Source organism: Cupressus sempervirens, chromosome 1, assembly GCF_028749045.1.
Source record: "Cupressus sempervirens isolate cs-2001-9-10 chromosome 1, ASM2874904v1, whole genome shotgun sequence".
Taxonomy (NCBI): domain Eukaryota; kingdom Viridiplantae; phylum Streptophyta; class Pinopsida; order Cupressales; family Cupressaceae; genus Cupressus; species Cupressus sempervirens.
Window position 1 is genome coordinate 366,984,501 of NC_143118.1, and position 15,351 is coordinate 366,999,851.

Below are 15,351 nucleotides of genomic sequence, written 5' to 3' on the forward strand. Positions count from 1 at the left end.
CGCTTTGACCTAGAGCTATGAACCAGTGAGGCCACAAACGGGGGACCTCATCCCCATGAGATTTGAACCTTGATGGCAAGGATAACAACACAACAACTTAACCATCACAACATGCCACTATTGGCTATTCTAACTAGGTTAACTATTATAAACTTGCTAAATTAATTCATGGATTAGATTAATCTTGTCATTTGATATGTTAACTATTTGGAAAATTAATGTTACTAAATGATTTTTAAGTTATTTTAAACAAATGGTTAAGTCATTTTTTGATCATGTTGATGATACTTTGTAGACATGATGTATATTCATATTTTGATGTATGCATATGCATTATAGTTATGATGGTCACATATGATGTTTCATTATCGACTGACGAATATTGATTCCTTTAGGTTTGCGAGTGTTTGAGTGTCTGCAAGTGTCGAAGGCGAGGGTGTGGTTGAGGTAGAGAGAGTTAGCTTCTTGGAAAGGGACAGACAAATTGGTTTACGCAGTTAAACACACACCACTTAGTTTTTAAAATATATTCCTAATTTTGATTATTATTCTTATTCTCTATGAAAATGAATGTGCATTTATTTAGAAATGGTTAAATGAATATAAATGTTTTGATTGGTAAGATAACTATATTTTAAACTAATTTACAAATGTAGAATTAGAAATTATATAAGGAATAGTTGCATTTGCTCTATTAATCATTTTAATTTATATTCCTCCCTTACTTATTAAAGACTAAAAAGAAATTTCCTAGCCTTATATCTACATGTGTTTACCTAAATACTAAAATGAATTTACCCTAATGTTTATTCTTTAATAGTTCTTTCAAATAAAAAAAAGAGTGCTTATGTTATGTCATTTTGGAGAGCATACTTAGGAATCATGAGAGTTCATTGTTGAAGTATAAATGAATTTTGCTATTTAGGGTGTACTTGTTCTCTCTCTGCAATTTATTAGGCAACATTTAGACAATTATGGGAAAGAGGTTGGAGGAGAATAAAGAAGGAAGTGGGAAGAAGGAAGGGCACATTTTTTTTTTTACACGTAGGAAGAGGAGGTTTTGGAGGTTGTGATTGTGGATGTCTGCAACTTGCTAAAAAAGTTTATTGGAAGGCTGTGATCTAATTGTGGCAGCGCTTGGGCCTTATCTTATTAGTAGCTACCAAATAGCAGAAGATTTATTGCTTGGTGCAAACTAGTAGAAGCCATTGTCATGGCTTGTAGTTCATTGACATCAATGGCAGCTAGGAGAAGAGGGATCAAACATAGCAACAACTAGAGACTATTACATCATAAAAGTTTTCTAGGTTCCTTTATTCTTTTCAATAGTTTTTTTTATTTGGTTTGGTATCATTACTTCTCCACTACATATCTATTTTGTTTTGTTTCTTTCCCTTGATTGTATTATCAGTTTAGTTATCCTCCTGAACTTTGGTGTCTTATGAATGCATTTGGGTCTTTGTATTATTTGCATGACTGGAAGGCCTCAACCCCAAATGTTCTTTTTCCTTCACCTTTTTGTAATCTCCTTGTATGATATTGTCAATGCTTTGATGACTGAACCGTAGGCATAGGGTTTTGTGAGACTTTCTTGACTGTAGCCACTTACATGCTGATATCAGTGCATTGAGCATAGAGTTTGCTGGAGATGTATGTCATACAATGTCTCATGATAATTTCTTTTCCTAATATGTATAATTTTCAGTGTGCATCCATCTTATTTCTTAAACTAGAAGAACATTATTGAGTGCCTAATAGAATTAGGAAGATCTTTGAATTATGTGGAACATAGAAAAAGTTGATGTTCATCAAGCTCACATCGTTTTTAAAAAAACTCTACCCTTGTTTTAATACTCATCTTGCTGATGATTTTTGTCATTCTATAAATTGTCGAATTATGTCATTAAATTATTTTCATTTCTTTTATAGCCTCATAGTAGCTATAGTGGAGTGTAAGAGGCCTTATAATAAAATTTCCTTCTTAACTTGTTCCATTTGGTTGCTATCCTGCTATGAATGCCTGTTAAATATAAAGATAGACATAATTTTTATTAAGAAAATTACCTCTAGATAATCGTTAAAGTTGTAATTTCTATAGTGTTGAATACTTCTGGATAATGATTATAACTTCATTCTTTCCTAGTCTCATTATTTAATTGTATGCCAGGTGAACTACATCTTTTCCTTTCATAGTATTCTATGTTTTTCTCTGGCAACATGGTACATGGATGCTGGTTCGTACTATAAAGAACCTAAATTGCTGTTCTAAATTTTAAGATAAATCATAGATATATTACCTTTGTTCAATTTTTTTTTGTGAGCATGTAGTAACTTGATGAAAGAGATTAGGTGGTAAAAATAACCTCCACTTTGTATGACGCTTTAGGAACATAATTTAGAACTTCTCTCCAATTCAAACAAGCACACATTTTTAGATTTAGTGCAGACATATTCCATGGACCATACCTGTTGTAGCCTATTGCATTTATTTAGTTTTTTTTTATAAACTTTGGAAAGAATATCTACATAAATTGAGAAACCCCGAGTTAATACAACAATGGGGGATATATTTTAAAGATAGATGTTTGATAGATGTTATTTGACGTGTTTGAAGTGTTATCACAGTAGTTTTGGGTTGTAGGTTGGCTGTTCATGTAGAAATGCATCCTTAAATCTAATCGTTGAAGCACCTAATATGTATGCCAAGTAAAATCTATTGACCAACAATGAGTTTAAGATTATGTTGTCACAGAACTTCATGGTTTTGGTTTTGAAATTGGTTCTCTTTGAGGGTGTGTTGGTTTTATTTTTTCCTTATGGGTCGGGTGTATATGGCATTGGGAGGGTGGGGATGGATGTATTTTGTTTTGCTTCTCTCAACTTGTCAAGTGTTGCATGGTAGGATTCATTACAGTTTGACTATCCATGCATCATGTTGGCAAATTTAGTGCTTGGCCAAGCCATCTTTTATTATTTCAGTTGAAATATTGTTATCTCTAACATTGTGTATGGGTAGATATGCATATTTTATTTGAAGCATAGAGTAGATATGTTGATTTGTACATATGGGTAGATATGTTCTTTACTTTCTACATATGTGTTGATGTGTAGAATGTTATTTCTTTTCCCTGCCATATTTCTATGATTAGGCTACTTAGCACATGGATGTTTGTAGTAAGTTTCATAGCTGCACCAGATCCATTCGATCCGTCTTGTTTCGAGAAGCTAACCTTGTCATGCCAGGGTTGGGGTGTTCTTCATGTCAGGAAGAACCATGGGGGAATAATTATTCTGTGGTTGGCGTGGTAAAAGCACCTGGGCCACACCCTTGTTCAGATAGCAGATGGACATAGTTTGTTGGCTAAGGAACATAACACTCATTAGCAGGACAATGAACTCTTGGAAGCTACAAACACTTATGACTGATCACTCTTTCTTTCTTTTTGATGTATATGAATTATGAGAATGTACCTTTGTATCATACTCATTTATGTTGAAAATTTAATGAATGGATGTAATGAAGACTTATAAGGTTTATCTTTTAAGCATTATATTTATCAGATCAACATTATAATCAGAGATTGTAGCGAACTATGTGATCTTTTTCAGTTATCCAAATGAAATGTCTTGACTTTTCAACTCCATTGCTGATGTGTATCTTGATTTTTTTGTATTTCTCATTTTATGGATAATTTGTCTTAATGTGTAAGAGTTGGTCTTTACATGTGGTATCAAAACAAGGGTTTAAAACCTAGGCCTTGGGACTACTATGCTAATTCACGCAAATGTGTGCAGGAGTTTGAATTATCACCATAGGCATAAGAACTAATAGTAGAGGTGAATCCAGTAATGGTCGATGAGGTGATGAACCCAATCAGAGATTGGATCAGATTGTGGCACTCCTTACTTAGCAAGGGGCTTTTTTGCAACAATAAGGTCAAAGGATGGATACCTTGGAATAGAATGTTCATGGTAGACCTGCTGATGAGAAGGCAAGGAAGTGCGAAGAGGATTAACACCTAGAAGCTCTGCGCCAACAAGAAGAGGAACGTAGGAGGAAACTTGAGGATGACTAATTGGCTGAGGCACTTAGGAGCTTAGAGGAAGAGTGAAAAGTGGAAGTTGACCACTAAATGAGTATGAATAACACAGATAGGGTGCAAATTGTGGCTGATTTGAGCAAGGACCTCAACAAGGTCACACCACCGACTTTTTATGGTAGAGCTTCTGGGGAAGATGCTGAAGCATGGAAAAGTATTTTCTTGTGTGGAACTATACAGGGAAGTCTCGAGAATTTTGGGCTACATTTCAGCTTATGTGTGAGGCAGGCACATGGTGGGAGAATGTCATGACTGAAAAGAAACTTCAGCATGGAGAGGTAACTTGGAAAGAATTTCTTCAACATTTCCATAAGTGGTGGTTACCATAGCTCTACTATAATAAGAAATTAGTAGAATTTCATAGATTGGTTCAAGGGAACATGAATTTCACACAGTATCATGAGTGCCTTTATCATTTGGTGAAGTATGTTCAGCAATACCAACATGATGAATTATTTAGAACCCAAAAATTTGTGATGGGTTTGAAACCTGAGATTTATAGTGAGATCAAGATGCACGAACCTAAAATGATGGACTTTGCACTGCGTAAGGCTCTTAAACAGGAGAAAAGACTGAAGAATGCGAGCTCATCTAAATCCATCAGCCAAAATTTTAAGAGGAAGTTCCAGGATAACAGAGGATATCATGATAACAAGGGGTACTAGGATGACAAGTTTAAGGGAAATGGGAAGAAACAACAGATAAGAAATATGGGAAAAGGATAGGAGGGTTTTAACATGAACAAAGGGAACTGGAATGGTAGAAGGAACCAGAATAACAAAAACAACAAGAATGGAAATGAGAAAAGTGGAAGGAACTAGAATAACGAGAATGAACATAACAAAAATGATGATAGGAATGGTCCTAGAACTGGATGCTTTGTCTGTGGTGGTAATCACTTTGCTGCTAAATGCCCATAGTGGTCTAATAAGAAGGAAATTCCATCACATTCATGCTGCAGTTGATCATCGGCAAGTGGACTTTCAAGATACACCTATTCAGTTGACTGGCACACCTTTTGGTATTACTGTTTCTATTCTAGTAGATACTGGTGCTACTGAATGCTTCATAGATCCTAAAGTAGTAGTTAGATTACCTATTAGAGTTGGTTTTATGGTTGAACCATAGACCATAGAGTATGGTAATAGGGCTGAGCGGTGGGTAGAGCAATGTATTTTCTGTAGTGAGTTGGAACTTCCCAACTTCTGAACATAGTTCAATCTATTTGTAGCTCCTTTAGGTTCTTACGATGTCATCCTAGGCATTAACTAGTTAAGTGAACATAAGGCTTTAGTTAATTATAAGGATAAGTTAATTGAATGCTACGCTGACACAGGGCACTCAGTGACATTGAATGGTGTTAAAAGACCACTTGAGCTAAGACACATCTCTGCTATGCAATTGAAGAAAGCAAGGAGAAAGGGGTGTCGGTTGTATGTGGCACTTGTTAAGGATTTGGAAGAAGAAACCCCACCTCATTTAGAGGATTATGCAATCTTAAAGGAATTCAACGATGTGATTCCAGATGATTTTCCAGAATTACCTCCAAAAAGGGAGTTCAATTTTTTTATTGATTTGGTACCAAGGGTTGAACCTCAATCAAAGGTTCCTCACCGCATGACTTCCACTAAGATGTAAGAGTTAAACACTCAATTATAGGAACTCTTAGACAAGGGTTTTATTAGACCCAGTGTATCACCTTGGGGAGCGCCTGTAATCTTTGTCAAGAAGGATGGTACCTTAAGGTTGTGCATTGATTACTATATGTTGAATAAGGTTACCATAAATAATCGGTATCCTTTACCCCATATTGATGAATTGTTTGATCAAATGAAAGCGGCAACCATATTCTCAAAGATAGATCTAAGATCCAAATTATCACCAACTTCGGATCAAGGAAGTAGACATATCCAAAACAACATTCAAAACAAGGTACGGGCATTATGAATTCATAGTCTTACCTTTTGGACTAATGAATCCCCCTCCAGCTTTTATGAACCTCATGAACAACGTGTTCCAGGATTGTCTTGATAAGTTTGTGGAAATTTTCATTGATGACATATTGATATATTCTAAGACTGTGGAGGAACACAAAGAACACTTGCATATAGTTTTGCAATGCCTTAGAGAGAAGAAACTTTTTGGAAAACTCTCAAAGTGCTCATTTTATCGAAAGGAGATCCATTATTTGGGACACATCTTATCAAAAAATGGTATTGCAGTGGACCCAACAAAGATTAAAGCCATTCTTGAGTTGCCGGTTCCTCATAATGTCAACAAGGTACAAAGTTTTATGGGGTTGGCAGGTTATTACAGGAAGCTTGTTAAAGGATTCTCAAAAATTGTAGCACCTATCACTTCCTTGCAACGAGAGGGAAAACGGTATGAGTGGACTAAAGCATGTGAGAGAGAATTTCAATTGTTGAAGCAAAAAGCTTACATCAGCTCCTATTTTAGTGATTCCAAATCCAAATGGACACTTTGTGGTTACAATAGATGCTTCAGGGGATGGACTGGGAGGTGTACTTATGCAAGATAGTAAGGTAGTCGCCTATGAGTCCAAGAAGCTTAAACAACATGAGGAAATCTATGCACCTCATGATCTTGAATTGGCTGCAATAGTTCATGCCTTGCAGATGTGGTGACATTACTTATTAGGAAAACCCTTTGAGTTGAAAACTAATCACATGGGGTTGAGGTACATTTTTACTCAACCAAATCTTAATGCTAGATAGAGGCGATGGCTTGAGTTTCTTAGCGAGTACAATTTTGGCATTAAGTACATAAAAAGGAAGGAGAATAGAGTGGCGGATGCATTGAGTCGTAGACGACATATCACCTCTATTACTACTTCTAGAACTCATTTGAGGGAGTACATTCTTCGGTATCTTCCTAGAGATACTCATTATGATTGGGTGAAATCAGTTTTGGATGTGGATTCTTTGGATTCACAGTTTGAGGATTATTCTTTTGATGATGATGGTTTACTTAGATATTTAAATAGGATATATTTTCTCGACCGTGAAGGGTTGCGGAAGGTGGTTCTTGAGGAGATGCATTGTACTCCATTTTTAGGGCACCTTGGGGTAAACAAGATGATGAATAATTTGAGACCACTCTATTTTTGGCTGGGACTCAAGCGAGATGTGACAGAGTATGTGGCCAAGTGTTTGGAATGTCAGGGTGTCAAGGTTGAACATGTCCATCCAGCAGGACTTCTATTCCCACATGAGATTTCGTAGTATAAATGACAAGTTATCAATATGGACTTTGTACAAGGTTTACCCATGACACAACGCAATCATGATTTTATATTGGTCATAGTTGATAAATTAACTAAGGGTCCCCACTTTATTCCTGGTAGTCTAAAAGATGGTTCACCGATTTTGGCAAGGAAATTTATGCAATAGATATTTTGGCTACATGGTATTCCAGAAACCATTATCTCAAACAAGGACACCCATATGACTTCTCAGTTTTAGACTACCTTGAACTTTGCTTTCGGTACGTGGTTGAACTTTAGCATTGCCTATCACCTAGAGACAGATGGTCAAACCAAACAAGTCAACCAAGTGTTAGAGGATTTATTGCAAATGTACTACATGGATCAATAGTACAAATGGAAGGAGTATCTTCCATTAGTGGAGTTTTCTTATAACAACTCTTACCATTCATCTTTAGGCATGGCACCTTTTGAAGCCCTTTACAGATGTAAGTGTCATACCCCTATCGGTTGGAATAGGGTAGAGGACCGGATTATAGTAGGCCCGAAAATGCTAAAGGAAATGGAGGATCTGATGGTCTTGATCCACTGTTGGCTAAAGGAAGCAATTGATCGACAGAAGAGTTACGCTGACAAGAAACACACTTTTAGGTAGTTTCAGATTGGGGATAAGGTGTTTTTGAGAGTTAGACTGCAAAAGATTTCCATCTCGTTCGACAAGAGTTCAAAGCTTGCACTAAGATTTGTTGGCCCTTTTGAGGTGTTGGAGGTTATCAACCCAGTTGCTTATCGGCTTGCTCTACCGCTTACACTTGCCTGCATTCACAATGTTTTCCATGTATCTATTCTTAAGGCGTATCACCCTGACATGTCTCATGTACTTGACTAGCATGCGTTGCAAGTAGAGGATCAAGGAGTGGTGGCAATTTAGCCCATCAGACTCATTGAGTAGCATAGCATTTGGGTACAAGATCAAGATGTTCTCTCGTACAAGGTCCAATGGGACCAATTTGGTGAGGATAATGCCACTTGGGAGGACATAGATGACTTACAACAGTCTTTTCCTCATCTATTTTGAGTAGCATGTTTACTGTTTATCTAGATTTTAGTTTGAACACTGTTATGTGGTTATTTTGATTGACATCAAGATGATGCCTTTTCTTAGAGGGGAGGGATGTCATGACTTGTCATACGACTTCTTTGTTTGCGCCTACATGGTGATTAGGTGGCAACCTTGTTATTTTGACTAAGTCAACTATTTTAAACTTGCTAGATTAATTCATGGATTAGATTAATCTTGTCATTTGATATGTTAACTATTCAGGAAATTAATGTTATTAAATGATTTTTAAGTTATTTTAAATGAATGGTTAAGTCATTTTCTGATAATGTTGATGATACTTTGTAGACGTGATTTATATTCATATTTTGATGTATGCGTATGCATTATAGTTATGATGTTTCATTATTGACTAACGAATACTATTGACTCCTTTATGTTTGTGAGTGTTTGAGTGTTTGTAGGTGTTGAAGGCGAGGGTGTGGCTCAGGTAGAGAGAGTTAGCTTCTTGGAAGGGGACATACGGATGGGTTTAAGCAGTTAAACGTACACCACTTAGTTTTTAAAATATATTCTTAATTTTGATTATTATTCTTAGTCTCTATGAAAATGAATGTGCATTTATTTAGAAATGGTTAAATGAATATAAATGTATTGATTGGTAAGATAACCGTATTTTAAACTAATTTACAAATGTAGAATTAGAAATGATATAAGGAATAGTTGCATTTGTTCTATTAATCATTTTAATTTATATTCCTTCCTTACTTATTAAAGATTAAAAAGAAATTTCCTAGCCTTATATCTACATGTGTTTACCTAAATACTAAAAATGAATTTACCCTAATGTTTATTCTTTAATAGTTATTTCAAATATAAAAAAGAGTGCCTATGTTATGTCATTCTGGAGAGCATACTTAGGAATCACGAGATTCCATTATTGAAGTATAAGTGAATTTTGGTATTTGGGGTGTATTTGTTCTCTCTCTCTTTGTGGTTTATTAGGCAACATTTAAACCATTATGGGAAAGAGGTTGGAGGAGAATAAAGAAGGGAGCAGGAAGAAGGAAGGGCACATTTTTTCTTACACACAGGAAGAGGAGGTTTTGGGGGTTGTGATTATTGATGTCAGCAACTTGCTGAAAAAGTTTATTGGAAGGCTGTGATCTAATTGTGGCAGTGCTTGGGCCTTATCTTATCAGCAGCTGCCAAATAACGAAAGAGTTATTGCTTGGTGCAAACTAGTAGAAGCCATTGTCGTGGCTTGTAGTTCATTGACATTAATGGTGGCTGGGAGAAGAGGGATCAAACATAGCAACAACGTGAGACTATTACATCATAAAACTTTTCCAAGTTCCTTTTTTCTTTTCAATTGTTATTTTTCTTTTGTTTGGTATGATTACTTCTCCACTAGATATCTGTTTTTTTGTTTCTTTCCCTCAATGGTATTATCAGTTTAGTTATCCTCCTGAACTTTGGTGTCTTATAAATGCATTTGGGTCTCTGTATTATTTGCATGGCTGGAAGGCCTCAACCCCAAATGTTCTTTTTCCTTCACCTTGTCATAATCTCCTTGTATGATATTGCTAATGCTTTGATGACTAAACCGCAGACATAGGGTTTTGTGAGATTTTCTTGACTATAGCCGCTTACATGTTGATATTAGTGCATTTAGCATACAATTTGCTAGAGATGTATGTCATACAACGTCTCATGATAATTTCTTTGCTAGCTATGTATAGTTTTTAGTGTGCATCCACCCTATTTCTTAACACTAGAAGAACATTATTGAGTGCCTAATAGAATTAGGAAGATCTCTAAATTATGTGAAACATAGAGAAAGTTGATGTTCATCGGGCTCACATCGTTTTAAAAAAAAACTCTACCCTTGTTTTAATACTCATCTTGTTGATGATTTTTGCCATTCTATAAATTGTGGAATTTTGTCATTTAATTATTTTAATTTCTTTCATAGCCTCATAGTAGTTATAGTGGAGTGTAGGAGGCGTTATCAAAATCTTCCTCTGTAACCTGTTCCATTTGGTTGTTGTCCTACTACGATTGCTTGTCAAACATAAAGATAGACATAACTTTTATTAAGCAAATTACTTCTAGATAATCGTTAAAGTTGTAATTTCTATAGTGTTTAATACTTCTGAATAATTATTATAACTTCATTCTTTCTTAGTCTCATTATTTAATTGTATGCCACTTGAACTACATCTTTTCCTTTCATAGTATTTTATGATTTTCTCTGGCAACATGGTACTTGGATGTTGGTTAGTACTATAAAGAACCTAAATTGTTGTTCTAAAATTTAAAATAAATCATAGATATATTACCTTAGTTCAGTTTTTTTTTTGTGAGCATGTAGTAACTTGGTAAAAGAGATTTGGTGGTAAACATAACCTCCACTTTGTATGACACTTTAGGAACATAATTTAGAACTTCTCTCCAATTCAAACAAGCACTCATTTTCAGATTTAGTGCTGACATATTCCATGGACCATACCTACTTTAGCCTGTTACATTTATTTAGTTTTTTTTTTTTTTTTTAATAAACTTTGTAAAGAATATCTACATAAATTGAGAAACCTCGAGTTAATACAATAGTGGAGGATAGATTTTAAAGATAGATGTTTGATAGATGTTGTGTGATGTGCTGGAAGTGTTATCACAATAATTCTGGGTTGTAGGTTGGTTGTTCATGTAGAAATGCAGCCTTAAATCTTAATCGTTGAAGCACCTAATACGTATTCCAGGCAAAATCTATTGACCAGCAATGAGTTTAAGATTATGTTGTCACAGAACTTCGTGGTTTGGGTTTTGAAACTGGTTCTCTTTGAGGGTGTGTGGGTTTTATTTTTTCCTCATGGGACGGGTGTATATGGCATTGGGAGGGTGGGGATGGATGCATTTTGTTTTGCTTCTCTCAACCTGTTGAGTGTTGCATGGTAGGATTCATTACGGTTTGACCCTCCATGCATCATGTTGGTGAATTTAGTACATGGCCAAGCCATCTTTTATTATTTCAGTTGAAATATTGTTATCTCTAACATTACATATGGGTAGATATGCATATTTTATTTGAAGCAGAGTAGATATGCTGATTTGTACAAATGGGTAGATATGTTCTTTACTTTCTGCATATGTGTTGACGTGTAGAATGTTATTTCTTTTCCCTGTCATATTTCTGTGATTAGGCTACTTAGCACATGGATGTCTGTAGTATGTTTCACAGCTGCACCAGATCCATCTGATCCGTCTTGTTCTGGGAAGCTAACCTTCTCGTGCTATGGTTGGGGTGCTTTTCATATCAAGAAGAACCCCGGAGGAGTAATTACTATGTGGTTGGCATGGTAAAAGCGCCTGGGCCACACCCCTGTTCAGATAGCAAATGGATGTAGTTCGTTGGTTAAGGAACTAAACACTCATTAGTAGGACAATGAACTCTTGGAAGCTACAAACCCTTATGGCTAATCACTCTTTCTTTCTTTTTAATGTATATGAAATCTGAGAATGTACCTTTGTACCATATTCATTTATGTCAAAATTTCAATGAATGGATGTAATGAAGACTTATAAGGTTTATCTTTTGAGCATTATATTTATCCGATCAGCATTGTAATCGGAGATTGTAGCGAGCTATGTGATCTTTTTCAGTTATCTAAATGAAATGTCTTGACTTTTCAACTCCATTGCTGATGTGTATCTTGACTTTTTGTACTTCTCATTTTGTGGATGATTTGTCTTAATGTTGTAAGAGTCAGTCTTTACAATAGCACACCACTTTTCTCGCTCGATAAGAGGGCAACTACCATGCAAACTGGTATCATTGGTTGTAGCATATGGGTATAGACTGAAGAACAATAGGGCATTTCCTTTGTAGGGCTTCATTGCATACAAAAAAGAGGTTTGAGAGCAAAGTACATTGAGTACATTTGATAAATATTTCTAAATATAACAGATAATTAAATTCTAAATATTAGCTCTAGCAATAATACCTGAATAACTATCATGAATCATCCTTTGGTTGGCTCAACTTTCACTAAAAATTCAACATATGTATTGGCAATATTTGAATAATGGTGTGAATATTGAAGTTCACCTTGGAATATAAACAAAATTGCTTAAAATTATAGAGCAAATTGAAATACATTAGCACTATGGCAATTCTATGACCACCCATGATAGAGGCTACAAAAATGGAAGCTTAGTTGTTCATTGCCAGTGGCTGGGAGAAGGGAGGCTAAACTTGAACAGATTTCAATATAAGGTCAGTATCTCAATGAAATTCCTTTTTGGTTAGAGAACTTTTCCATGTGTTTATTTTCACTTAAATGAATCTAACAAAGATATAGCTAAAGAAAATGTTAATCTAGTTAATCTGGCTATCAAAGATAAAGCTCAAAAAAATGCCAGTTTGCCTTTGTTATGTATTTATTACTCCTGTAAAAATCATCCAAAAGAGATATCTAAAGACAATTAAGACAACTATTTGAAAACCTCAGGAAAATTTAAGGCAAATGCACCAAGTCGTGATTACCATGATGTAATATTACAGCATGCACCGCAACAAAACCACTAAATTCATCATAGGCTTGAAATATTGAAAATGATGATAACAACAGTTCAGAGAATTGATACCAAATGGACGTCTGAAATTAGACAATAAAATGCTCATGATCTAACAATAAATTAAGCAGAGGATTACCTCTTTTCATTTGTCTCGCTTCCTTTTAACTTCATGAAAAGGATCTGCAATAGAATATTAAATTTCAGTAGAAACTTCATCTAATGTTTGCAGACCAATAACAATTGCAACTATAAGTGCACTATTGTTTAAGAAATTAGCAAATAAACTTAAAGAGGGTTGTAGAACAAATCTAGATGACTGAAAAGCATGAATGTAACTAACAAAAAAATGATGAGGGAATCAACCATGACAAGCCAACATTTAACTAAGAGTTAAAGCTAACAAACTAGCTAATGAGGAACACTAATGAAAATAACTCACCAAATAGCTCAACAGGGTAAGGGTGGGCAAAGCACTATTCTTGCTTCATGAAGGCCCCCCATAGAATAGTAGGCAAGTTGAGTGAAGCGATGAAGACGCTGGGATGGTGTAAAGCTCTAGTTTGAACTAGCAGGTTAGGAGACATGCCAATGAACTGCCCAGTCCAACATTTGATAGGGTTTCCATCCAGAATTGGAACAAGAAGATGTGTCCAACTTAAGAATGCAGAGCCACATATAGTTGTCTAAAACAATAATCGCATAAATTTAGCCCTAAAATGGTCCAAATACAGTAATTTGTTTTCTACAACTGTATTTTGACTCCACAACATTTAAACTTCCAACCTAAAATGGCTTCAAACTAGAGCAAATAGACAAAGGGATACAACATATGGCTTCTGTCAGGTATCGATACCAAATTGCAGCTCATGTTGAAAATGATTTATAAAGCTATATAAAATCTTACTGCTTTGGAGCCCACAAACATTCAACTCTCAAATTCAATAGAAAACTACAAGTCCTCATGTTTGTCAACAAACCAATCAAAGAAATAGATACAAACTCTGAAGTGGCACTATTTAGAATAGTATGCTTCAAGATGTGTATACATTTTTCTTTCACTAAATTTAACTCCGCAACATTTCAATCAGCAACTTAAGAGCCGCAATTTCAGCACAAAGCATAAATTCCTCAAAATCCACAATAAATGCACATAGCAATTCAAAAAGAACCCAAAAAAAACTAAACATAAAAATACAGCCATAAGACAACAACGAATGACGCTAATATGCCACTGACATCATTTCTTGAGCTCTGAACCATCATTAACATGAAAGAAAATAGTCCACAACTATATTTCAGTCCATTAAAACTAAAACTTAATTCCATAGAAATCAAATACACGACACTGGTTCCTCAATTTGCACAAAAAAGATAAAATGCCTCGTTTTCTGCAAAACAATTATAAGCTAGATTTCCACACAAAAAACACCCATTTGTAATAGAGCAAAAAGAAATAACATGGACCAAAGCATAAGTACCGGAGATGTGGTGGATAGTCCAACAATGCGCCAAAATATCTCTGCGAATCCCAATGATAGGTACACCGCAAAAATCCATGGCTTAAAAACCTCGCAACAACCCGTATTCCCACTCTGTTTTCATGACGATTGGTGAAGCTCTGCAAATATTTTGCAAGTTTCTCCAACTTTAGCTTTAGGATGACATACTAGTTGGTTGCACCTTCTTTTCCTTCAAACCTTTTGCACCATGCTTATGAAATTTCCATGAAACTTCAAAATGCAAATTTTTCTGCATACAAAATGAGAACTCACAAGAATCATGGCCTGCTAGACAACAAATTAATCGAGACAAGCAGAGAGAGGCGGTGGGCAGGGAAATGATTAACAAAACTAGATAATTCTCCAAATAAAGTTCTCCATTAATGTGAAATTTAATGCTTATGGCGGTGGACAAGAAAAATTATTTAAAAAATCAAAGAATTCTCTAGATAAAGTTCTTCATTAATGAAACATTTAATGCCAAAAGTGTAAAGTAGTTGTTAGACTTTTAGATTTTCTCTCTAATTTTGATTTAGAAAATAGATTTTTTTCCTTGCTAGCTACCAATAAAAGTTCAAATAATTAGTTATTTTTTAATTTGAAAAATGTATAAAAATAATAAACTAGCGAACAAACTTTAACAATAGATTAATTCTTAAATCTTATTGGCTAAAAGAAATTAACTTTTATCCATTGCAGGAATACTTATGGCAGGAATACTTATGGCAGGAACTAATAAGTATTCCTGCCATAGGGGGGAACTAATAATAAAAAGTAATTAAAAAATAATAATATTTAGGAATCAGCTACCTTGCCTAGAAACATATAGGAAAATCTGTCGGCATCGGTCGGCAGATATACGGATTGCACGAACGAGTTGTGGCCATGGCA

General features: G+C 35.1%; 1 protein-coding gene across 1 annotated transcript in view; it reads right to left on the reverse strand.

Moving 5' to 3' along the window:
- LOC149577766 (uncharacterized) overlaps nt 1-14,779 on the reverse strand; it is a 35,903-nt gene extending 21,124 nt beyond the window's left edge. Inside the window, exons 1-2 of the mRNA XM_089791791.1 lie at nt 14,440-14,779; nt 13,098-13,141 (exon numbers count right to left, since the gene is read on the reverse strand). The gene's annotated coding sequence lies outside the window, so the exon portion shown is untranslated. The remainder of the gene's footprint in view (nt 1-13,097; nt 13,142-14,439) is intronic.
- Nucleotides 14,780-15,351: the final 572 nt, after the last annotated feature.